Source organism: Erpetoichthys calabaricus, chromosome 5, assembly GCF_900747795.2.
Source record: "Erpetoichthys calabaricus chromosome 5, fErpCal1.3, whole genome shotgun sequence".
NCBI lineage: Eukaryota > Metazoa > Chordata > Cladistia > Polypteriformes > Polypteridae > Erpetoichthys > Erpetoichthys calabaricus.
The window spans coordinates 165,477,479-165,505,474 of NC_041398.2; positions in this window are offsets into that span (position 1 = coordinate 165,477,479).

The window sequence follows — 27,996 nt, forward strand, 5'->3', positions numbered from 1 at the left end:
TTCTCTCTCTATACTATTGATGGCACCTCTAAGGAACCCTCTGTAAAATCCTAAAATATGCATATGCCACAACCATCATTGGGATCATCAGAAGTGGTGACAAGTCTCCATACAGAAGGGAAATTGAGCAACTGGCCCTTTGGTGTGGTCAGAACAATCTGGTGCTAAATTGTGGAAATGATAGTGGACTAAGGGAGGATACCCCCAGTATTACCTCCCCTCTTTGTACATAACAATAATGTGTCAGCTGTGGAAACCTTTATGTTTCTGTGACCTATAATCATCTGGGACTTGACATGGAAGACTAACATAGATTCTATCAAAACAGTCACAGCAGAAGATGTATTTACTGCAGCAGCTGACGTACTTCAATCTACCACAGAAGATGCTGATTTAGTTCTACACAGCTATCATTGAGTCTGTTCTAAGCTCATTCATTACAGTGTGGTGTGGATCAGCAACTAAACAAGATAAGAACATGCTACAGTGAATAGTCAGGTCTGCCAAAAAGATCACTGACACCAGTCTTCCCACCTTACAGAACCTGTTCTATTCCAGAGTCATGTAGTGGACTGAGAAAGTCATCACCAACCCCACACATCCAGGCCACAACCTCTCTAAATGTCTGCCATCTGCCAGGTGTTATAAAGCACCAAGAAAAGCAGATATAAGAGTAATTTCTTTCCATAGACCTTTAAGCTCATAAATGGTTTATTTGGCTGTCCTTGCTCAGTTTTGGCAAACGCCCCGAAACCCCCTCACCCAATATCTTGGAAAATTCTTACATAAAGCTAATGCTTAATGCAGTATTTATTTAACTATGTCTTGCACTGCCTTGAGTCATATTCCTTGTATAAAAGCTTACTTGGCCAATAAATGTGATTTTTAATCTGAATTTGATTCGGAATGTTTTAGTCTTACTTCCATCAATTGTTTCCTAATTGTTAATCATCTTCTTTTCTTCTTTTAGTTAATGTGATTATTTCTCTCAGGCTTTGGTTACTTATGTTGATAAGTGTTTCATGAAGTCAGAATTGTGGAAATAATTATATTGCTCTTATTAGTCTCTAAATTGTTTACAGTTATTTTAGTAAATATTTTACTAATTTTCTATTTTTTGTGTTTACAGTGTTTGTAGCAAGGTGGCCCATACTAATAGCTCCATTACAGTTAATTTTTCATACCATGGTTACCCTGCAGTGCAGCTCTTTAAGAAGGCTTATTCTAAAATGAATTCCTGTTCAACAAAAGCCAAATGTTTCGTGCTATAAATGGTAAATACATCTTTTAGCTTCATCTCATTTAATATTAGCCAAGACAATTTGCCCTCACTAATTTACTTTTGGATATATTCCAGGACTATGTTGCTGTTATACAGCAAATTTCTAATATTTTTCTTAATGTCATCTCTAACATTTCGTTGTACTTCACAGATAATGAGGAAGAGTGTAGGCAGTGTCAGGGAAAACACTATATTTAAGGAGGGCTACATGCCGGTAATTGGTGTGTCCTTTATCTCTGAAGGAGTCTCTTTCTCTTCCCCATGTTAGTATCTATATAAATGATAAAAATTTGAATTTACAAGAATCTCCTTTTGTATTATACTGTAAATGTGTAGAAAAGGGGCACATCTGGAAATTTTTACTTTAACAGTTTCTTCCACATTGTTTTGTTATAAAGGATATTTTTAGGCAAGAGAAAAGGATTACAACAGCATAAACAGTGACAGGGCAGTACTATTGAAATGGTAGTTTTTGTTGATGTAAAGACTGAAATCAAAGCATGTCAGATCTTTTTTCTCCTTTAAGATTGTATACAATAATATTTCAGGAAAAAACAATTAGTCATTTAGGAAATAAATAAATAAATAAATAAGTTTAACTCATCTGTGTTTTCCTAAGCCAGTCTTGCCCCTGTTGTCTATCACTGGTGTCTCCCACCTACTCTGAGGTGTCGTGCCAATGCAAGCTGGGATATTTTAGTTAATGTGGCAACCAGTGCTATTGCTGTACACCAAGAAGAAAAAAGTGATTGTGAAGCGTGAGTAGTAAGCACTTGGAGCAATAACTGCAGTTATTAAGCAACTGTAATCAGAGCCTTGCATCAGGTCAGATAGCACTGATTATCTAAGGAAAATTAGGGCTGGTGTGAGAATTTTAGGACTTGTTATTTTTTTTCTGATTTTTAAATGTAACCCAAAATTAAAAAAGGAGAAGTAATATGCACAAAAATATATAAAACTGCAAAAATAATACCTTATAACAAGGTGCTATATAGGCGCCTGACCCGACACAGATAGACACAGAGGCACGTATGAAACAACACAAGACTTTTATTTTCTTCACCCGTGGGCGCACGTCTTCCCATTGACCCACAGGCAATACACAGTCCAAAAGCACTCTTCCACACAACACAACAATCCTTTCTCCGTTTACCACCACTCCTCCACAAGCGTAGTCCTCCTCCTCCTGACACTGGCTCCTTGACTGGTGGTGGCTGGCCAGGTGCTTGACCACCTGGGCCTAATCGCACTTCCAGGTGGGGCTGAAGATTCGTCCAGCCAGGCTGTTGAAACCAGACAGCCCCCCCTAGTGGCCACCCTGGGCCCCAACCAGGCTGTGAAGGACTCCATCTCCCATGGAGCCCTGTCGGAGGTTGGAGAATCACTGTCAGCCAGGGAGGCTGCCACCAAGCGTCCTGGGGGAGGTACTGAGCTGCCCATGGCTGCTCCCCCAGAACATAAGCAGCAGGGGCATCCCGGCTGGGCATGGGACCCGGCCGTTTGCCACAACCTGTATGTTTTTTTTTTTTTTTGTACTGCATTGCTTTTCTTTTTCTCTTCTCTCTGACACTTTAACACCCAAATCTTAATGAACACTGGCAGTTATGTGCAGCTTCTGATGGTACCTGGCACCTATAATCTGTTTTCCAACAAGGAAAACACTCACATGTTTGGTCAGGTACTTTCAACATTATTCTAATAACATAATACATGATGTCACAAAGGAAAAATTAGTTACTGGAAAATATCAAATAATTGCTAAATCATCAAGAGTTAAGTTATGTGTCACAAAAAAGTGCCCGTTTATGAATAGATACTGTACACTGCTAATAAAATGTTGCTCAGCTACTCAAGCAATTTTAATTATTAGCTTTCATATATTTTCATATTGCTTTTACCGTGCCATCATGTTTTATGTCAGCATAGTGCAAGCCTTTAAGAGGATGTTGAATGACCAATGAAAAAACAGAACCATATCCTCCATTAAAGGCAACATAGAATGTGTGGCCTCTTGGGGCACCACTGAGACTCAAACCCCAGACACAATTGAACAGACAAGTCCCAGGCTCACAGTCAATGATTTTATCTAACAAAGTATCTTTCCAAGGGCTCCTTTTCAAATTTCTCAGCACAAGCCAATCCTTTCCTTTTTTTTCCTTTCTTCTCCTTCTATTCCTCCATTCCTGCCAGACGAGTGCTATCCTTCTCTGCTCCCGACTCTGATTCCCTCAGGTGAAGCTGGAACAGCCTGCTTTACACCAGACCTGGGACTACTTTCGGTGTCACTATGCTGCATCCAAGGAGCACTTCCGGGTAAAGTGGAACTTCCCTAAGCTGGACACAGCTTCTCTTGCCACCTCCCCTAGTCGATCTAATGCACCCATTAGAGCTGCCTATTGAACTGTAACTTCCATGCAGCAATGCGGGGGTGCACATGGAGGACCTGCTATTTATTGTGCTGATGAAACACATGGACCCCAGAAGACAAACTCATTCCACCCTTCCATTATCAAGGCCCCGTGGCCAGTGTGAGGGACAGCCGGCTGCCTTACCTGGCCAGGACGCTCTTGGAATGGAAGGACAGGGGGAGAGAGTGTGCACAGGGCATTATCTCCCCCAGAGTGCAAGATGGCAGCCCCTTTGGGTTGCAGCAGTGCCTCAGACTTCCACAGAGCAGCATGAGACATGGAGTTCTTCAACTCAACCCTGCTGGGTTCCATGGGTGCCACCAGAGGATTCTACAGCGATTGGAAGCCCTACTTCATGGAGTTTCACTCTCACCTGGAAGTGCTTTCGGACCACGTGTGTGGAAGACTGAAAGTACACACCAGGTGGAAAATAAAAGGAGCTTGCTTTAGATGGATGAGCCAGAGTCTGGTGGAAGCTTGCGAGGAGGAGTGGAGGAGGGAGTGACCAGTGAAAGACAGAGAGAGACATGAAGAAAAAGAATGTGCTTATTGTGCTTTATTGTACTTGTAGCTGTGGTGTGAGAAACGTACTAACCCCCAATTCCTGTCTTTCCTTTTCTTTCTCCAAGAAACCAATCACCACACGATCAGCTCTGTAATAGATGCCAATCCATCTGTAAGCTTAGTACGCCAATTCTTCAAAACTTTTATGGAACATTGAAATATCTTCGTAGTACATGTTTAATTTTTCCATCCATTTATCCATCCAGGGTCATGCCCTTCCCAGCAAGCATACAGCGCAAGGCAGGAACAATCCGTGAACAGAGCGCTAGCTCCTTGCTAGCGCTGTGACACAGTGTCCTCACATGTTTAATTATTAACAATCTAGATTATTTAAATGAAGTTTAAAAGTTATCTGTATAATGTAATAAACATATTTTACTGCATTTCATCTTAAGAATGATATCAAGAGCTCCAAGAAGATAACGCTTGGAAATGTGAATCGACTTAGATGCCAGTCGTCATCATATGTAAATAAAGTGGCTCAGTTTGTGCAATATTATAACTGTAGTGCAAGTTTACAGTGAGGTGATTGTACTTCACCAAGTACAAACAGTTCTACCAGGAACACTTTGATGGACCAATTGAGTGCATTTAGAGCTCTTGGGATGAAACTCCTTCTGAAGCGCGAGGTTCCTACAGGAAAGTTCAAATAGACTGTGCGCATGGCGGAGGCAGTGTGTGCTAGATGGTGTATCCCGATAATCCTCTTTCCAATCAGCTGCTGTAGAGCTGTGATTACACACTCAGATACAGTGGGTTAAATACTCAGTGGTGTACTGAGAGTAACAATGCTAAAGCAGCTATGGTATTTTAAATAGTCTGGCCATTCTGTGCACCATTATGTGGTTATGGGTTGATTACAATCAGATGTCTTAAACTAATTAACGATATGCGGTTAATTTCAGTGTATTTGATAATGCCACGTCAGGGATGTGAATCGAAAAATGAAAGGGAAACCACACAGGAAAAGTAGCACTGCTTTGACGCTGGGTGCCGCCAGGGATTGAGCTGGCGTGAATATGTGTATGGCTTTACAAGAAGTTTAGTTTTTATAATTTGCGAAATGAGCATGGAAATGGGCGTACACATCATTTTTGTGCGTACGCACCATTTATTCATGAGGCCCATGATCCGCCAGGTAAATATTCTGTACGAGATTATCCAAAGGCACGAGGGTCTTTCAAAGGATGGCTGAAACCTGCTCCTTGGTGCAAGACAAAAGCAGCATATTGTTGTTGTAACAGTCAAATGGATGGACACAATCAGCTGCAAAAGACTATAAGTTGGCTATCTTGCTGTTAACATCTCATTGTGAATTTAAAGGGCCAGAGAGTGTTCAGTGCTGTTGATTCTCAGCTCTAAAATTTTGAGTTGAAGTCTTTTATACATGTGTTTTACTAAAAATTTGTTTTGTGCTACATTCCAAAATCATCTATGTTCAGCTTCGTAGTGATTAAAATCTGGTTCAAAGTCTGTCTGCTGTCACACAAGTGTGTCTGAGGATTACCTTGTCTGCTCTGATCAGGTATACAGTACCACTCCAGGGTAACAACAGGAGCAGCTCTTGCTGATGGTCTTGTCTCTTTCCTCCACAGCACAGAAAAGGTATTCCAGGAACTGACCACTCCCCCATCACTTTCTTCAGCCCCACCCCCATCGAGTCTGAAACATAAAAAAGAGCCTGTCTCCAACAGGTGGAGTCTCACTTAGAGCCAAACTCACAGCAGGATGGAGCTCCCATTTAGACAAAGCAGATGAGTATTTTATGTTCCAGTGCCCCTGTGTGCCTGTTTATTTAAATGTAGGTTTTTGATTTTGAAAGAAACATTAAATGAGCTAGCACCCCAACTACTTTTTGGACACTGGAATCTCACTCATTTACTCACTGACTGTCCCATGTTGGTTTCTATCAACTTATCAGCACTACAGGTATAATGTCTGTAACCCCCGCTAACCATTTGAATGAACAAATTGGAGTTTGAAAAATGCATGGAAGGAGGAATGAATAAATTATCATACATTTTTAATGTCTTGTTTTATTGAATGCGGTATATATACTGTACAATCATTAATTAATAAAGTTAACCCTAACCAGTGTTCAACTTATGGGTCTAGCCACAACTTATAGGGTACTCAAATGTTTACGAAATTAAAGAATGTTTATGAGAATATTATAGTATGTAAAAAAATGTAAATTAAAAACTGAAAATTGAAACTTGTGGTTTAAAGTTAAGAAGTAACCCTCAGCTGTAATGAGACTCTTTAGAAATGTTCAAACCACCAGACAATATGTGACATCTTGAGACTTTTTGGATAATTTTTAATGGGAAAGAACTGAAAAGTCAGTGTTGTTAAGCTGAGTATTGATATAATTTTCATTTTTTCTGGTTTTAAATAATTTTCTTTTAAAGATTCTTATTTTATTTATTATTTTTAGAATGTTCTTGTTGCTTCATTTTGTTTAAGTGCAAATACAGTATCATTTTTTTCATTATTTCACAATGCCATATTGTTTTCTGTTCATGCACTTCATTTTGTAGTATGGCTGCTTAGAAATGGATGTCTATTGTTATGTTGCATGTCCTGGAAATTACAACAGTTTTTAAAAACTGTTCTACTGTTTGAAATTCTGGTTTCTGACTTTGTGACCATGGAACTAAAAAGTAGTTTGTAACATATTAAAGTTATATTTGTCCATCAATCTGAACCTGTTTTTTACATTACAATGTATGGTGGCTGTGGCATAAAATCTATTCCAGTCAACAGTGGATTTAAGGAAGGACCCCCCTTCAGAGATTTAGAGATGTCATCCTGGCATTCACACCTTTAGGATGTACGGTAGGTGGGAAGTGCATGCAGTACCTAAAGAAAAACCCACCTGACCATAATAGAAACAAAAACTAGGAACTGAAGCCAGCTCTCTGAGCCTGTGAAGCCACAGTGCCAACAGCTGCACCACCTTACCACCTGTCGCATTGAATTTAATGAAAAATGAATTACCTGTAGTAGGCAATCAGTCGTGTATTTAATGCTGAATGCCAAGGTGATTTACTGTATAAAGAAACCATAAAAGCAGATCAAATCCATAGAACCAAATATATTTTGGTACTATTAGAGCAAGATAAAGAATACACTAAAAAAGAAAGTATAGGACAAAGCAAACTGACTCTATGAACATAAGAATGCAGTTGTCAAGCACTACAAATGAAGATGTTTTCTAGCTCCAGTCAGTATCTCCTCTGTGACCTTGAATGGAGTAATGCAACTCAAGAAGGAATAATGAATCTACCATGTTTCTGTGTGCTAATTAAAAAAAATTATTCTTAGAATTGCATTATGAATTGCTATATCATTTTATGTTTCTTCTATGAGAGTACCTTTTACTTTTATATTTGGTTTGCCACTAGTTTTGTATGACTAGTCCCATTAAATTGTGAAACTGTTTTTCTTTAATCACATTTCATTAAGGTTTAAAAGAGATGTGCACATTACTAGGAAAAATAATCCAATAAATGTAGAAGGTCATTTTCATAGTAATTTAAGGAAAAGGTCTACTGCAGTTAACAAAAAGGGTAAGTTTGAGTGTGTGTGCGTGTGTGTGTGTGTGTGTCTGTACAGTATGTGACAATAGATTTGACATGCAATGGCCATTACACAGGGCCGGCCTTAGCTATGGATAGTACTGAGTGCACAGACAACAGTTGGCGCCCCTAATTATTTTCAGTTATAGGTTAAATAGTGCTTGAAATTATTGGAAGTTTTAATTGGGTTGGGCTTAATAATGCTAAACTCTGAATTACAAAGCTAAATTAAATGGTCCAGCTTATTATAGTCACACATGCACATCAGAGGATCACCTTCTAAGCTTGTTTGATGTGCAAGATACCCCGTTGGCTCAAAAAGGGGTTCTGTCAGTAATGGTCTTGTCTCTTTTTGGTTACCTCACAGTACAGAGAAGACACACAATTTGGGCGAGTGAGACAGAGAAGCCCCGCCTTTTCCGACCCAGGCACTCCCAGAAAGTCTTTTTAGACTAGAAGCCTTTACTTTAGTTGCTGCACCCTCGGCGACCTACATATGTATATAGTACACAGGTGGAATGGAATCTCATTGTTACGAAATTCATGAGATCATAAAAAAATTTTGTTATAATGGAAATTTAATTATAATGAATATGGGGAAATACATATACTGTTATGACCAGGGTTGCCAACGAGTCTCCATCTCTAACAGCAGTGGCACAAGGACAGCTGCATAGCTGCTCTACTGCCTCTGATAAACAGTAAACTAAGGGCAAAGTAATTGGTTGTCCTCTGCAGGATCAGGTATACTGTGTAACGTGCTTCTCGGACAATGTTTAGAATATTTAACACCAGGTTTGGACCTGCTCTTCCTCGCACTCTCCTGGTCTGCCACAGCAGTGATTTTTACCTGCTGATGTTCTTCTAATCTGAAGATGGGAGCTAAAGAAGGACAACTGCCTGTGTCATGGCCCCTATCTAGTGAGCTTGGGTGCTGAAATAACAGGTCTTATTTTGAATGAAGTCTTGAGACTGAGCCTGCCTGCTTTATACAGTAATAAAGTACCTGTATTTTCCTTGGACACCTGGATTCACTTTTCTGTCTCTCATGTAACTAACTCTGTGACCCAAGCTTGACAATCCCAGTATAACAAATACAGTATTTCTTATACTGCAAAAAATATTTTTTTTGAGAATAAGATGTTAGATGAATGATGTAACCATATCAGAATCTGCATTGGAGGGGATGCTGTTCAGTGGATGAGCAGCTTCAAACTTCTTGCAGTGACTATAACTGACAAATTGAATTGGGCACGACAGATTTCGGTTATTGTCAAAAAGGCTCACCAGCACCACTATACCCTCAGATGTCTGAGAAAAGCTCAGATTTCTCTTAACACTTCTCACTAACTTCTACAAGTGCATCATGGAGTCCATCCTCACTGGCTGGATCATATCAAGGTTCGGCACCTGCTCTGCTCAAAAATGTAAAGAACCACAGAAGGTGGTGAACACAGTACAGAACATCACTAGTGCCCAGCTGCCTACTGTTTAGAACATACATAATACTCACTGTCTCAGACATGAAATAGGACTATTAATGACCTCAGCCAACCTACACAGCTGCTTTTCTTTCTCATTCCTTCTGACAAACACTACAGAACTATTGGCATTTGCACAATTTATATCCTGCGGTTGTAAGATTATTTCACAGTCTGTGGTAAGAACAAATACTGTATGCATTGTCACACTTTGTATAAATTGTATTGTACGTCTGTGGCTAGATTGTCCCACAGATGTAGCCCTTCAAACCAAAGAATAGGTGGCAGTAAAATGTGGCCAAGTCTAGAAAACAAGGTGACATCTTTGTGAATCTAACATTTTTCCAAACAGCCTTCACAACTTGTATCATATGAGTATAGGCTTTGTTGTGAAGAGAAAGGTGTGATTAACAACTTTTCCCTTCATTTTCTCTAATTGTTGTAACAAAAACAAAGCAAAATTCTGATTGTTATATTAGCCTTTTAAACCATGTCATCAAAACCGACTACACCCTCAAAATCACAAAAAAAATTGGCACACAATCTTGCCAGTACTGGTTTGGATCTCATAATTTCATTGATATTGAAAAATCTTTATTGTTTTAATTGTTATTTGGACTCTGGGTCAAAGTAATGTATCTACAGTTAATGAACATTTCTTAAACTTCTTTCAGTCTGAATTCGTTATTTCAAGATTCTCCTTAGAACGTTTTGTTTCAGAAGCCTATTTTCCAGGCAACCAACATGTATAGACTTTGTGTTTAATTGTTTATGAAGAGTAGACACAACTGATTCAGACCTAATCCCTATAGTGTCTTCTATCTCACACAATTTCAGTCTTCAGTTGTTCGTTATGATTCAGTCCATGGTGGTGATATATTCTTCTGTCATTGAAGTTGAAAGCTGCTCAAACCTTGAGTCACCTTCAAAAGAGATCCTGCCATGCCAAAATTCTGCAGCCCACCTCCTCAATGAGGTACTGTATATGAAGGGGACTAGTCGTGGTTCCCATTGACTGTAGAGAATGAATTAGTGAAGCCTTGAACCAGAATGATACAAGAACCTGAATTTACTTCTTGCACCAGCGTGAGTCCTATTGTCACAGGCTTCAATACTATCATCATCACTCAAACCTTTTCTCATGGATGCTTCATGAAGGCTTCAATGCTTTCATCATCACTCAAACCTTTTCTCATGGATGGCATCTTTGAGAACTCCAAAATGATGGAAATTTTTAACAGCCAGTAAATTTTGTAATTGGTATCTTCCACCTTTTTACTTTTCTTCATGGTGTATTCTGAGTGCCAACTATGTAATATTCTAAATAGCATATTGTGCTGTGGCACCGAAGTACCAAATATGACCTTTCCATTTAACCTAACAATAGGTTATGCTAATTTCCTTATTGTTTTGACTGAAATATAGGCTGAAAAGTAAAATATTTGGGCAACCCTTGAACATGTAAATAGAGCAAAATAAACTTTTAACCAGTGCAGCAGAGCTTAGAGGATTTTTCTTTGCTGTGTGGTGAGCAGCATGACAAAATGCAATTAAATTCAAGGCTACCCTGTTGAATTCAGTGTTCAGTGATTTTTCTAACACCAAGGGATTGACAATTACAATTGACATTCTTTGAGGATCAATGTAGGGCTTCAGGTGCAGCTATCTTTAAAATGTGCAGGCAACCTTTGCTCCATGCACTCTTAGGTTGTAGTTTCTCTTAAATTGATTGAATCTATTTGTTGAAAGTATCTTTGACCAAAGTTTTATCTTCCATTTCAAGCTTTTTATTTCTGTTTTTTTCCACTGTCAATCCATTGGACACTGTTTTTCTGAGGCCGCATTCATAAAACCTCTTGTAGATTCAAGTGTGAAAATATGTGCTTGCCAAAAAAAACAGGAAAATAGGTACACCAGAAAAAAAATCAGATTTTTAAAACCTGGTGTACACACATTTCTATGCAATTTACCATTTATATATCACAGTCACCTTGTAAATATGCATATGTGAGTGTGTCTTGTGAAAGAAAATGTAACTGCTTGCAAGCTACTAAGGGTTAAAATCTGGCAAAGCTGTTTTGCTATCGCGGCAGGTTATTCATACAGGCGTCTGTCATAAGATAGGGAGCAGTAAGCTGACCTAGAACATCTTCCTATTTAGGAACGTATCTGTTAGACACAGGAAAGATGGCCTTTCCTTCTTTAGGGCCCCATCTGACATGTACAAAAAGCAGAAATGGTTGGCCGATTTGCGCAATACAGAATTAAATACTTAGGTAAACGATATTATGCTTTTTTATAAGTAAGGGGAAGTGGGAGGGAGAAAATATTAAAAAGCCAACTGAAAAGCGGAACTTCGCTCTTCTGCCTTGCAACACATGAATCCTATGTTCTCACTGGTGACTGAATAAAGACTGATAGTTTGAACTATTCCTGTCTTACTCGGAGGTTACTTCCACAGTCTCAAACACCACCCTGAAACTTCCATATGTGGGGCATACTAATCAACCTCATACATATTCAATCACGATGCTGCAGAATTTCATTGGCTGGTAGAGCAGCTCTCTCCTTCGTGTTAACTGAATGTTACTTCTCACAGTTAAGAAAAGTAGCCCAATTCTCATTAGGAGAAACTGACACTGCTGCACACTGCTTTTTTGTGTTGACAAAAACATGGCATGTTTTATGTATGATCATCCACACCATACAAAAAGTAGATGTAGCACTTCGCCGGTCAGTTAATGGCTTCCAGTACAGCAGACATAATTGAGTGAAGCTTGGCTGAGATATTCCTGACCTGTCAAGCAGTAACCTGAGAAGTTACAACAGATAGCCGATATAAACTACTGAAAAACCAATAGTTCCTCAGTGGAAATACGCAGCATTGGCTCTCTTAAAAAAGAACAGAAATACAGTTTGGGCATCATATTAATCAATAATGAGGTGTAACATATTTGTCACGTCAACACATATTATAATAATGGCTCAGTGATACAAATTATTATGCATGCAAGTTTCATTTATCTAATTTGTCTGCATTTCCCTGTTTAATCAAAGGTGTCCTCATTTCCCAGTTTCTCCGAAATGTTGCACACACATGGGTCAGAGTTGTTGTAAATATAAGCATATTAAATTTTCTTTTATAAATGCCAGCATTTGCATAGAAAGTTGGAAGTATGCACATTTCGAGCCTTTTTTTGTGTACAGAGGCAAAAATCTGTCAAGAATGTATCCTGGACTTTGAACCAGTCTATCACAACTCAAAAGCTTTGGGAGGACAAAATCTTCCCGGAAAACAATCCTAAGATCCTGGAGCTTAGAGGAAAAAGCAGTGAGTGTGGTAAGCTCAGCTGCCCTTGACAAAGTTCTCTTTCAATCTATTTTCTGAAAAAAAAACAGATTCATCGCTGCCTTCTTATTTTCACAAGCTCTTCATTTCTCCGTACTTTAATAGATTGAGAAAGCAGTAGGAGGGTGATGTACCATGTTAGCCATAATGGATGCAATAAAAAGTGAAGCAGAATGACACCTTTTAATGAACTTCTAATGACACCTTGAGAAATAACTAGAAAGGATATGATTCATTAATGGTAGAATAGTAACATCAATGTTACTGGTGCTTTTCCCAGAAATGTATGGAATTTAGTCTTATCTTTTTAATGTTCAGTTTGCAGAGAAATACTACAGCATGTTACAGGTAATTCTCTGATGTATTGTTATTTTGCCATTTTTTCCTTTCCTTTTGATTCCTGCCTTTCATCCCCAGTTTCACGTTTTCTTCACTCCTGCTCTCTGTTGAGTAGCTAAATGTGAGAGATGGAGGGCCCGGCTGTTAAAGGGTTGCGAAGGGCAAGGTTACCATCATGATGACAAAGTGAAGATGGAAATCTCCATATGAGATAAAGAGAGAGAAACCCTGAGAATGACAGATCAGCTTTATTTGCCAGTGTGGTGACATGCATTCCAGGAGGTTATAGTAGACCCTGATATGTGAGGGGGCTCACAAGTGATGACATCTGATTACTCTGTGCTAAAATTAAGTGTATCAGGTGAATTGAATCTGGGAGTTTGATAAATGAGGAGGTTCTAGTGAATATACGGATAGATTTAATTCACTGCCTGTCTCATACAGCCATAACTGTGACTATCCATCCATCCTCTTCCGTTTATCCGAGGTCGGGTTGCGGGGGCAGCAGCTTGAGCAGAGATACCCAGACTTCCCTCTCCCCGGCCACTTCTTCTAGCTCTTCCGGGAGAATCCCGAGGCGTTCCCAGGCCAGCCGGGAGACATAGTCCCTCCAGTGTGTCCTGGGTCTTCCCCGGGGCCTCCTCCCGGTTGGACGTGCCCGGAACACCTCACCAGGGAGGCGTCTAGGAGGCATCCTGATCAGATGCCCGAGCCACCTCATCTGACTCCTTTCGATGCGGAGGAGCAGCGGCTCTACTCTGAGCCCCTCCCGGATGACTGAGCTTCTCACCCTATCTTTAAGGGAAAGCCCAGACACCCTACGGAGGAAACTCATTTCAGCCGCTTGTATTCGCGATCTTGTTTTTTTGGTCACTACCCATAGCTCATGACCATAGGTGAGGGTAGGAACATAGATCAACCGGTAAATTGAGAGCTTTGCCTTATGGCTCAGCTCCTTTTCACCACGACAGACCGATGCAGAGCCCGCATCACTGCGGACGCCACACCGATCCACCTGTCGAACTCACGCTCCATTCTTCCCTCACTCGTGAACAAGACCCCGAGATACTTGAACTCCTCCACTTGAGGCAGGATCTCGCTCCCAACCCTGAGAGGGCACTCCACCCTTTTCCGGCTGAGGACCATGGTCTCGGATTTGGAGGTGCTGATTCCCATCCCAGCTGCTTCACACTCAGCTGCGAACCGATCCAGAGAGAGCTGAAGATCACGGCCTGAAGAAGCAAACAGGACAACATCATCTGCAAAAAGCAGTGACCCAATCCTGAGTCCACCAAACCGGACCCCCTCAACACCCTGGCTGCGTCTAGAAATTCTGTCCATAAAAGTTATGAACAGAATCGGTGACAAAGGGCAGCCCTGGCGGACTCCAACTCTCACTGGAAACGGGTTCGACTTACTGCCGGCAATGCGGACCAAGCTCTGACACCGGTTGTACAGGGACCGAACAGCCCTTATCAGGGGGTCTGGCACTCCATACTCTCGGAGCACCCCCCACAGGATTCCCCGAGGGACACGGTCGAACGCCTTTTCCAAGTCCACAAAACACATGTAGACTGGTTGGGCGAATTCCCATGCACCCTCCAGGACTCTGCTAAGGGTGTAGAGCTGGTCCACTGTTCTGCGACCAGGATGAAAACCACACTGTTCCTCCTGAATCCGAGGTTCGACTATCCGACAGACCCTCCTCTCCAGAACCCCCAAATAGACTTTTCCAGGGAGGCTGAGGAGTGTGATCCCTCTGTAGTTGGAACACACTCTCCGGTCCCCCTTCTTAAAGAGGGGGACCACCACCCCGGTCTGCCAATCCAGAGGCACTGTCCCTGATGTCCATGCGATGTTGTAGAGACGTGTCAACCAAGACAGCCCTACAACATCCAGAGCCTTGAGGAACTCCGGGCGTATCTCATCCACCCCCGGGGCCCTGCCACCAAGGAGTTTTTTGACCACCTCGGTGACCTCAGTCCCAGAGATGGGGGAGCCCACCTCCGAGTCCCCATGCTCTGCTCCTCATTTGAAGGCATGTTATTGGGATTGAGGAGGTCTTCGAAGTACTCCCCCCACCGACCCACAACGTCCCGAGTCGAGGTCAGCAGCGCACCATCTCCACCATATACAGTGTTGACACTGCACTGCTTCCCCCTCCTGAGACGCCAAACGGTGGATCAGAATCTCCTCGAAGCCTTCCGAAAGTTGTTCTCCATGGCCTCCCCAAACTCCTCCCATGCCGAGTTTTTGCCTCAGCAACCACCGAAGCAGCATTCCGCTTGGCCTGCCGGTACCTATTAGCTGCCTCCAGAGTCCCACAGGACAAAAGGGACCGGTAGGACTCCTTCTTCAGCTTGGCAGCATCCCTCACCGCCGGTGTCCACCAACGGGTTTGTGGATTGCCGCCATGACAGGCACCGACCACCTTACGGCCAGAGCTCTGGTCAGCCGCCTCAACAATAGAGGCACGGAACATGGCCCATTCGGACTCAATGTCCCCCACCTCCCTCGGGACGTGGTCGAAGTTCTGCCGGAGGTGGGAGTTGAAGCAACTTCTGACAGGGGGTTCTGCCAGACGTTCCCAGCAGACCCTCACAACACGTTTGGGACTACCAGGCCTGACCGGCATCCTCCCCCACCATCGAAGCCAACTCACCACCAGGTGGTGATCAGTTGATAGCTCCGCCCCTCTCTTCACCCGAGTGTCCAAGACATGTGGCCACAAGTCCGACGACACGACCACAAAGTCAATCATCGAACTGAGGCCTAGGGTGTCCTGGTGCCAAGTGCACATATGAACACCCCTATGCTTGAACATGGTGTCTGTTATGGACAATACGTGACGAGCACAGAAGTCCAATAACAAAACACCACTCGGGTTCAGATCGGGGGGGCCATTCCTCCCAATCATGCCCTTCCAGGTCTCACTGTCATTGCCCACGTGAGGATTGAAGTCTCCCAGCAGTACGAGGGAGTCCCCAGAAGGTATGCCGTCTAGCACCCCCTCTAGGGACTCCAAAAAGGGTGGGTACTCCGAACTGCTGTTCGGTGCATATGCACAAACAACAGTTAGGACCCGTCCCCCCACCCGAAGTCGGAGGGAGGCTACCCTCTCGTCTACCGGGGTAAACCCCAATGTACAGGCTCCAAGTCGGGGGGCAATAAGTATGCCCACACCCGCTCGGCGCCTCTCACCGGGGGCAACTCCAGAGTGGTACAGAGTCCAGCCCCTCTCAAGGAGATTGGTTCCAGAGTCTAAGCTGTGCGTCGAGGTGAGCCCGACTATATCTAGTCGGAACCTCTCAACCTCACGCACAAGCTCAGGCTCCTTCCCCTTCAGAGAGGTGACATTCCACGTCCCAAGAGCCAGCTTCTGTAGCCGAGGATCGGACCGCCAAGGTCCCCGCCTTCGGCTACCACCCAACTCACACTGCACCCGACCTCCTTGGCCCCTCCCATAGGTGGTGAGCCCATGGGAAGGGGGACCCACGTTGCCACTTCAGGCTGTGCCTGGCCGAGCCCCATGGGTGCAAGCCCGGCCACCAGGCGCTCGCCATCGAGCCCCACCTCCAGGCCTGGCTCCAGAGGGGGGCCCCGGTGACCCGCGTCCGGGCGAGGGAAAACGCCGTCCAAATTTTTTATTCGTCATAGGAGGTCTGTTGAACCGCACTTTGTCTCATCCCTCACCTAGGACCAGTTTGCCTTGGGTGGCCCTACGCAAACCCCTCTACCACAGTAAGGTGGCGGTTCAAGGAGAGGAACTGTGACTATGATTATTCAATTTCCTTCCCTCTTTTTCCCTAATCTTTATTATCTGATGTTGATAATGCATTTTATGTCAAGCAAATCTTTTAAATGTAAATATTATTTACAACAACAATATTAGTATTAGTCAGTATTACCAAATTACCATCAATATGTGAATATTAACACTAGAGGGGACAAAACTCTGGACAAGTGCTATGGAAATGTCCCTAATGCCTACATATCGCATCACAGAGTAGCCCTGGGTGTGTCTGACCACGTCGTTGTTCATCTTCTCCCGAAGTACAAACAGAAACTGAAACAAGAAAAACCAGCCATACGAACAACACAAAACTGGTGCAAGGAAAGTGTAGAGGAACTGCAGGAATGCTTCTCCAGTACAAATTGGGATCTGCTGACATCTTCACAGTCACTGAATGAGGCCACCTATACTGTCAGCGTATATATGAAATTCTGTGAGTCTATGATCATTAAGGAAAAAACTGTCAAGGTGTACCCAAACAGTAAGCCATGGATCACTAAAGAGGTTAAATCATTACTATTGGAAAAGCAACATGCACATCAAGAAAATAAGTTAGAAGATAAGCAAATTTTACAGCAAAGGATTAACAGGTTAATTAAACAAAATAAAAAGATGTATGGGGAAAAAATCAAGAGGTGGTTCAATGATAACAATCCAAAGCAGGTCTGGAAGGGACTAAAAACAATTACAGGACTGGGCCCTAAAAAGAATGTGGATTTTCCAGCTGACAAAGACCACAAGCATTTAGCAGATGATCTGAATAACTTTTATGCCAGATTTGAAACAAGTGATTTCAGCACCCAAAATACAGAAATAAAGGAAATGCTTTATAAAAACACTAGGTATTCTGCTGTGATTGGGTTCAGTTTAACTGAAGTGGAAAAAGGCTTGCGGCAGGCCCAAACAAATAGTGCAGTGGGACCAGACGGCATATCAGGTCGGCTCTTAAAGTCTTGCTCTAAGCAGCTCACCCCAGTTTTTCATTTGCTTTTTAACTGGTCTCTGACCTGTGGTATTGTACCTAATCTGTGGAAACAATCAATCATTACCCCTGTATCTAAGGTTTCTAGGCCAAGTTGTTTAAATGACTACAGACCAGTGGCACTTACATCTATTCCAATGAAATGCTTTGAACACTTGGTGAAAAACATTTTAATGACAGAGACAAAGTCTTTTCAAGACAACAATCAATTTGCTTATTGTTCAAACAGAAGTGTGGAAGATGCTGTGCTTGTTATCTTACATCAAATCTATACCTTTCTTGATCAGCCTGGTTCAAATGTCAGAGCACTATTTTTGGATTTTTTTTCAGCGTTCAATACTATACAGCCTCATATACTGATTGGGAAATTAAACAGTATGAATGTAAACCCATTTATCACACTATGGATTCAGAACTTTCTTTTAAATCGTTCACAGACAGTTGAAGTTCAGGACACTTTTTCAATAGCCATTCATTCAAACACAGGAAGTCCACAGGGGTGTGTCTTATCACCATTACTGTTTACTCTGTACACAAGTGACCTGAAACAGAACAATGACCACTGCTCCATTATTAAGTATGTGGAGATGACACCATGATCATAGGATGCATATCTGGGAAGGATGAAAGCCACTATCTAAATCAAGTGGACTATATGGTAAACTGGTGCAATAAAAACTCTCTCACTCTGAATGTAAAAAAGACCAAAGAAATGATATTTGATTTTAAGAGACAGAAATCTGTATGTTCACCCATTGTAGTTCTGGGAGAGGAGGTAGAAATAGTGAATGAATATAAATACTTAGGAACTTACCTAGATAACAATCTTAACTGGAATACAAATACAAAAAATTTATTTTCTAAATGCAACCAGCGCTTATTTCTCCTCCATAAACTCAAACTATTTAAAGTAGACAAGGACCTCATGTTGTCCTTCTATCGCAGTATGATTCAGTCTGTGATCACTTTCAGTTTTATTGCCTGGTTTAATAGTCTGACAAACCAAAACTCAAAAAAGCTCCAGCAGATTATGAAGTATGCAGCTAAAGTTATTGGGGCTGATGTAGACGATTTGACTAGTGTGTGTCAGAGGGCAATGCTAAAGAAAGATGACAGACATCCATTACATGTAGAACTAAACTTCAGTAAATCAGGAAGGATAGTTGCTTTGAAAACCCACACAAATCGCTCCAGAAACTCCTTTCTTCCTAGTGCCATACGACTTTTCAATAAGAAATATCGGAGATAATGTTTAAGGTTTTGATAGATATCCTGTTACCTTTTTTTTTTTTTTTTTTTGTGTAAATATGTTTTATCTGACTGCCTTACCTTAACCTTTCTTATTTCTATTTGTCTGTTTTATTTCATTCTGTCTGTTACCTGTTATTAGATGCAACTGAGAAGGCAAATTTCATGTTTTCTTGTGTAAACATGACTAAATAAAGAAACCTAAACCTAATAATAATAATAATAATAATACTCATACACTGCCTACAAACACTAATGGGATACAGGAGAACAACACTATATATACTGTATGTATCAGCCACAAATCAATATACATAGACTCAATACAAATAAGACAACATATCTTCCGGGGTGTCTCACATAGCCTTATCTGGTTCTGTCAACCCATTGTCAAACAGAATAGACAACACAATGCTGATACAAAGTCAAAACCCAGCACCAACAATAAACCCTATCACATATTTTCTGTATAGGTAACATAAAGATTTATGCACCAGACACCTGCACTGGAACATCTGCAAAGAATTCAACATCAATTCGAAAAAAAATTGGTATAAGTATAAGCCCCAAACAGTAACAGAAAAAGATAACATCACAATCCTGTGGGACACGCCAATACAGACAGATCGTGAAAATTAAAAAAGCTGCCTACTCAACGATATGTCCATCCCAACTGAAAGAAACACTGCAATATAAGTAACTGAAAAACTGTCAAACTGTAAAAACCTTGAAATTGAGATGGAACGAATATGGGAAATGAAAGCCACAACAATACCAGTAGTGATAGGTGCCTTACAAAAAATTAATTATTATGAATGATATTTGTTGCTACTTAAAATTGATTGAAATAATTGATGGGCCATATTTCTAAATTGATGACATAACCCAGCCACAGAGTATGCACAAACCAGTGTGTTTCTTCTTGCCGGTCCCAAGCCGGAATAATGGGGAGGGTTACGTCAGCAAGGGCATCCGGTGTAAACATTTTGCCAAATCAATATGCAGACAACAATACAAATTTCCATACCGGAGATAGTGAATCAGGAAGTGCAACAGATAAGCAAGGAGGAAGTAAGAACAGCTTTGAAGAGGATGAAAAATGGAAAGGCCGTTGGTCCAGATGACATACCTGTGGAAGCATGGAGGTGTTTAGAAGAGATGGCAGTGGAGTTTTTAACCAGATTGTTTAATGGAATCTTGGAAAGTGAGTGGATGCCTGAGGAGTGGAGAAGAAGTGTACTGGTGCCGATATTTAAGAATAAGGGGGATGTGCAGGACTGTAGTAACTACAGGGGAATAAAATTGCCACAGCATGAAGTTATGGGAAAGAGTAGTAGAAGCTAGGTTAAGAAGTGAGGTGATGATTAATGAGCAGCAGTATGGTTTCATTCCAAGAAAGAGCACCATAGATGCGATGTTTACTCTGAGGATGTCGATGGAGAAGTATAGAGAAGGCCAGGAGTTGCATTGCATCTTTGTGGACCTGGAGAAAGCATATGATAGGATGCCTCGAGAGGAATTGTGGTATTGTATGAAGAAGTCAGGAGTGGCAGAGAAGTATGTAAGAGTTGTACAGGATATGTACGAGGGAAGTGTGACCGTGGTGAGGTCTGCAGTAGGAGTGATGGATGCATTCAAGGTGGAGGTGGGATTACATCAGGGATCGGCTCTAAGCCATTTCTTATTTGCAATGGTGATAGACAGGTTGACAGACGAGATTAGACAGGAGTCCCCCTGGACTATGATGTTTGCTGATGACATTGTGATCTGTAGCGATAGTAGGGAGCAGGTTGAGGAGATCCTGGAGAGGTGGAGATATGCTCTAGACAGGAGAGGAATGAAGGTCAGTAGGAACAAGACAGAATACATGTGTGTAAATGAGAGGGAGGTCAGTGGAATGGTGAGGATGCAAGAAGTAGAGTTGGCGAAGGTGGATGAGTTTAAATACTTGGGATCAACAGTACAGAGTAATGGGGATTGTGGAAGAGACGTGAAAAAGAGAGTGCAGGTAGGGTGGAATGGGTGGAGAAGAGTGTCAGGATTAATTTGTGACAGACGAGTATCAGCAAGAGTGAAAGGGAAGGTCTACAGGACAGTAGTGAGACCAGCTATGTTATATGGGTTGGAGACGGTGGCACTGAACAGAAAGCAGGAGACAGAGCTGGAGGTAGCAAAGTTAAAGATGCTAAGATTTGCATTGGGTGTGACAAGGATGGATAGGATTAGAAATGAGTACATTAGAGGGTCAGCTCAAGTTGGACAGTTGGGTGACAAAGTCAGAGAGGCGAGATTGCATTGGTTTGGACATGTGCAGAGGAGGGATGCTGAGTATATTGGGAGAAGGATGCTAAGGATAGAGCTGCCAGGGAAGAGAAAAAGAGGAAGGCCTAAGAGAAGGTTTATGGATGTGGTGAGAGAGGACATGCAGGTGAAGGGTGTAACAGAACAAAATGTAGAGGATAGAAAGATATGGAAGAAGATGATCCGCTGTGGCAACCCCTAACGGGAGCAGCCGAAAGAAGATTTCTAAATTGATGACATGCAAATTTGACTTAAGAACTACATTTTATCCAATTATTCTGCTCTGTAAGTTCAAAGTTTTTTTTTTCTCATGTCTTCACAACATTTTCTTGAGAGAGAAACAAAAAATTATAACCTTATTTTTTTGTTAACCTTGTTAATCAACAGTGCTGCCATCTAGTGGATAGCCACATAATTTTTTTTTGTAGCAAAAGCGTGTGGAAAATAGTGTTATAAATGGACAGTCTTAGTTATGTTGTTGTGGTAGATGAGTATTTTGATGATAATGACAGTGACTGAGATAGTACCAATCAGTTTGAAGGATCTGGCACTGATGCAGAGAGCTGCCCAAAAGGTGTGACGAGCACAGAAGTCCAATAACAAAACACCACTCGGGTTCAGATCAGGGGGGCCATTCCTCCCAATCACGCCCTTCCAGGTCTCACTGTCATTGCCCACGTGAGCATTGAAGTCTCCCAGCAGAACGAGGGAGTCCCCAGAAGGTATGCCCTCTAGCACCCCCTCCAGGGACTCCAAAAAGGGTGGGTACTCCGAACTGCTGTTTGGTGCATACGCACAAACAACAGTTAGGACCCGTCCCCCCACCCGAAGGCAAAGGGAGGCTACCCTCTCGTCCACCGGGGTAAACCCCAATGTACAGGCTCCAAGTTGGGGGGCAATAAGCATACCCACACCTGCTCGGCGCCTCTCACCGGGGGCAACTCCAGAGTGGTAGAGAGTCCAGCCCCTCTCAAGGAGATTGGTTCCAGAGTCTAAGCTGTGCGTCAAGGTGAGTCCGACTATATCTAGCCGGAACCTCTCAATTTCGCGCACTAGCTCAGGCTCCTTCCCCTTCAGAGAGGTGACATTCCACGTCCCAAGAGCCAGTTTCTGTAGCCGAGGATCGGACCGCCAAGGTCCCCGCCTTCGGCCACCACCCAACTCACACTGCACCCGACCTCCTTGGCCCCTCCCATAGGTGGTGAGCCCATGGGAAGGGGGACCCACGTTGCCTCTTCGGGCTGTGCCCGGCCGAGCCCCATCATACCTCCATGCATTAAGTAAAGTGGGGATGAGCACAGGGGTCAACTGGCATTCCTTCTATTGTTGGTTCCTGAATCAATCCCAAAGCTGTAAGGATAGGCTCTGGCTCCCTATGAAACAGACATAATAGTTCAAATTAATTACCTTATAAATTAAACATTTACCCATAGGTTTTACTTCATTTTCATGACAAACAACATTAATTCAAGGTGACTAATTCTAATATTGCTGCTTATTTTTTTATTTTAGAAATGCCTGTTTAATCACATACAGCACAATGACCTTTGGCGTTTAGAATCCTTGATGTTGTGAGGGGTTAAACTCAGGCAGCTTATCGAAAACATCATTAAAATCAGACAGATTACTTATTCCTGGCAGTCCATCTAATTGAAATGTTAGGTTAAGAGTCAATAAAGAAAACAACTGAAAGAAAAAAAACACATTAAGATCGTGTGCTGAATGTTAAAACTGCCTGATAGCATGACTCCTGCATGGATCAAACCCTAAGGACACTGCTGCCTGTATTTTATTAACTCCCAATCAGCCGTGCTTTTCATTGGAAACAGATCCTTTTGCAGAATGTAAAGTTTCTGTGCAATGCCTTAAAGCGAAATTGCAGTATGGATTAATAGTAATATTACAGAATGTGGTGAGAGAACTCTTTGGTTTTTGCTTTTCTGCGGTAAAACACTAATCTGTTTTATACAGCTTGTCACCTTCACATAGAGAGGACTTTTATAAACAGAGATACATTATTATGTATTATAACTGGAACACAGCAAGATTAGTCAAATTCCTCAAGATCACACTATGAGTTCAGAAGCTAGAAATGGTAACCTTGGGGTTATGGCCTGTAGGGGGTACTCCAGTTCCCCATACCTGACACATACAGTATAGACACAGGCATACGTCCAGCACAACACAACAGTGATTTTAATCATGGGAAACACTTTTCAAATGTTTTCCACAGCAGAATACCAAAGCACAGTAATACAGCACAGCTAACACTCTTCTTCTTTTTCTTTCTCTGCCTCTCTTTCCGCCTCCTCCTTCCTTCTGACTCTAGCTCCTGTAGCAGTGGCAGCTGACTTCTTTTACATAATTCAAAGGAGTACTTCCGGTGTCCATTAGGATGGGTCCAGAAGCACTTCTGGGTAAGGGGGAAGCCCAATGACATACAGCTCAGGAGTCCTTGCAGCATTCCCCTGCAGTAACCCTGGAACTCAACAGGGCTAAGCCAGCAAACTCCAGTTCCCAACATGCCCTGTGGGAATCTGTGAAGCTGTAGCAACCTGAGGGGCTGTCACTGGGTGAGATAATGCCCTGAGTACATGTTCTTCCCTGGTCTTTCCACTTTGGAGGTGTTCTGGCCAGGCTAGGGCCAGAGGGTTTAACATTCAATGCCTAAGCTTCATTCAGCCAAGAACAACTTAGAGAGAAGTTAATATTCCAGCTAAACAACCTTTCAGTTTCTTGGCCCTCTACTTTAAACAGTAAAACATTTCATTAATATTTTTCTTGTTCTTAATGATAAGCTTGTTATTTTTAACAAACAAACAGAAACAAAAATCAAATACTTGACTTCTTTTTTCTTGATTTGCCCTTTGTCTTGAAGATCAAAAGTCTCATTCTCTTGTGGTACCCGGATGGGGGTGGTACCCAGCTGGGACGCCCGAGAAGATCAGAGGAGGGCTTGTGCCTCCTTCAGACCTCGAGGGGGCACCCGCCCTGGGGGCTGCGGGTACAGAGTTGGGAAGCTCAACCCTGTAGGGGCCCATGGTCACCGTCAGGGGGACCCCAATTCCTGGAGGACCCTGGACCTCAGCACTTCCGCCACACCAGGAAGTGCAGGGGGGAAGAGGAACAGGGACACCCGGAGTGCTTCCGGGGAGACAGCCGGCACTTCCGCCACACTGGGGCGTGTCGGTGGGAGATTACCGGGAACACACCTGCAGCACATCCGGGTGCTTATTTAAAGGGGCCGCCTCCCTTCAGAGATGGACTTGAGTCGGGTGGAAGAAGGACAAGGTTTCTGGAGGAGAGAAGGAGGTGGTCTGAAGACAGAGAGAGAGAAGGCATTGTGTTGGCCTGGACTGAAGGGTATTGGGGTTGTGAGTAGTGACTTTGTAAATATGGAAGCCCGAAATAAATGTGTGTGGTGTGATTACAACGTGTCTGCCTGTCTGTGTCCAGGTCAAGTTCCACACTCTCTAAAAGTTCATATAATTTGTTCCTTGTAGTTTAGTCAGTTTGCAGAATCACTTGTCATCAAAGTATACAAAGCTCAGAGACGCCACACTGAATCACAGAAAACTCAAAATAACAAGCCATTCAGCTGCACAGCATTTTTTGATATACTCACATTTAATAAGTTATTTTAATAAGTGATTTGTCATTGCAAAGTGTAAAATTCAATATTCTTGTCATCTGTCAAAAGTAATTATACTTCTTTATCAGAGCTATTCACATTCTGTGGTTTAGCCAAACTTTGTTTTGATAATTCAACAATTAGAGCATAATGAACAAAATTTACTGTCTGACCAGACATAGCTTTTAATGTAATAATTCCTGTCAGTTCAACTTCAGTGCCCATTAGATGAGCATACTACAAAATACTGTGAAGATGAAGTTTTCAAAATTAAAGAAGTTTCTGTATCAGCCAAAGCCATAATAATAATAATAATAATAATAATAATAATGTTATCTGAATAAATACTACAAAAATTACAAGGCAGTTAATCTGCAAAATAAGAATGTTTAACTAGTCAATACAACTGTAAAGGTCGGTTTTATTAAAAACATACTCAAATATTTTTGTTAAATACCATAAAAAGCACATAAACAGTTAATTAAAATAGAGGTTCACTAATCACTTTTAGAGATTATATAATTATTTTAGATTATGTCATCTAAATTTTTAAATTTCTTAAATTTCACAGTACTGTAGTGTATTGTTTAATAGAATTTTGTTGTGACGTTTGGTCATATCAATATTGTACTAAAATGCTTGCCATAGGTAGAATGTTCCACAGGTGCAGATGGTTCAACTGGAGTAAGAGGAGAAGTGTTGTCCAGGTTGAATATAATTAACAAGTTGACTGAGTAAGTTACATGCATACTTGTCTCATTATTACATCACAAGTATGACTTTATAAATTTGAATAACATAATAAATGCGATAATATACTGAACTACTTAAAGGTCTGCATTTTGGGTGAAATTGTAAAGGCTTTTGGTACAATTCATTATCGCAGAAAAATAAAAAATTATGTTGAAGGAATTTTAGTCAGCAAATGTAAGACAGAAGACAATAAAAAAGAACATGTATTGAAAAAAATTACTTATGCAGCTATAAATACAAAATGAAAAGGTGTCTGCCAGTAGAAATAGTTATGCTCAGAAATAAAAATATGTTGAAGAGAAACAAACTGAGCTAAAGGCCTGCACAATACTGCATTTGCTTTCTGAAACTATTCTTTGTCATGTTTGTTTGCTGTTGTTTCACTTTGCTGTGTATGTGAAATATCTGCTTAAACATTTGCTTAACATTTGCTTAAAAAGAGCGAAGCAACCTTATGAAAGTAAGCTATTATAATTAATTTCTACCCCAGAAGTTTTAGGAAAGTGATCATTGTTAAGAAGAGTCCATCTCTGACAGGAAGGGGGAAAATTGACAAGAGGAGGTGTGAGGCTGTATGGACATGTCAGAGCCTTTGATTTAGCAAGTTATATCTGACCACCCACCAGGAAGAAAGCCTGGATTGGAAGGCAGGTTTGAGAAGGCAGTTTATGACATAATTACTGGTGTATCATTTCTTGCTCGTTTGTCTAAAGTTGGAGTTGTTGCTTATATTCAGCAACACGGCAGCTGAATTGGGGCCTGGATCATGTTGGAGATGTTTTATTGGTGAGTGCTGCACCCCCACTGGTATTATTAAGTGAAGTCTTCCATGCTGCTCTCTGTCTCTCTGCCATTTTCCATTCAGAGGAGTGGTCTCTCCACTGTTTCACCTTTGAAGGAGGCCAGGCCATTCCTTTCTCTCTATTCAAGGGCCACTTTGGACCAGAGATCAATCAACATACTAAGAAAGAAAGCCACCTGGTATTAAGCATATGGATACAAGATGAACTGCTACTTAGGTTGTATTATTTTACCAACTCCCATTGCACACTGTAATTTTTTGCATATTATCTGCAATTCATAAATAAATCTGGAACTTTCTTCCTGCCTGTTTTAGTGCTCTATTTTGTTGCCTAAGGTCATAGATATAAAAGGTAGTGTTACATATGAGGGTTATAGAAGGAATTTGGGCACATTTTGTTAAGGTTCTACAAAATAAGGAGTATAAAGGGGAGAATAGGGTCACCCTAGAACACTAACATAACAAAAACCACCACCACAACCAGCTCACCTCCTGCATAACCTGAGAAAAAGCGAAATAGAGAGACATACTACCAGCAGCAGAGAACCTACATATGCTTTTTTTTAATAACACTGGGGTAGACAGAAGGTGGCACAGAAAAGCAATCTGACTTGGAGCGTGTTGTGCTTCCTAGGATGAAACAGGTGATGCAACAGAGGAGAGGGATTCCTCATACAGTATAGCTAGAAATGTAAATGGCTAATTACAAAACCATTTTAGGGTATAAATCAAATTGACTGTTATTTTACTGTCAAAAGAGACTCCAGAAAATTAATGCAAACTAAAATGCTTTAAGCGTCGAAGCTCATAGAGTTTTTCATAAAGTCATATGCAAATTATATTTCTAATCATCACATACTCCAAATATAGGCGTGCTTTTTTCTTTTCCCTCCTGATTAGATTTTAAAAATGTTATATCCATTTCCCACAATCCTTTTATTATGTATCAGCTATTTCTGTCGTATATATAATATTTTTTATGTTAGATAAATTACTTCTAACTTGCAGACACTTTCAGATTCACACAGGGATCAAAACAAAAATAATATCTGCAATAGAACAAGCTAAGTGATAAAGTTCACTTTATTTCCAATGTGTTGGAATGACAGAGACAGATGCAGGGAAATCACACTTTTCAAACTGCACTGTCATGATGACACTTCTGATTATAAAAGTTAAAATATGGCTCATGAGTTTTTGCAAGCACAAATGAAAAGTTTAGTTCCAAAATTAAAAACGGCTGCAGTCTGATAGGGCGTGATGTATGTTCCTACATGAAAGCTTATCTTCCCTGAAATATCTAAAGAAGCTTGGTCAAATCCAAAGCCAAAAGCAAAACTATAGTAGCAGTACACATTCACCCAGATGAAAACACACAGCAACACTGGGAACTGCTCTAGGTCCCTTTTGTTCACTCTGCACACATCAAACAACACTTTAGTTACCTCTCAGCCCTGGGGCAAATGATAACTGTTTGAGAGG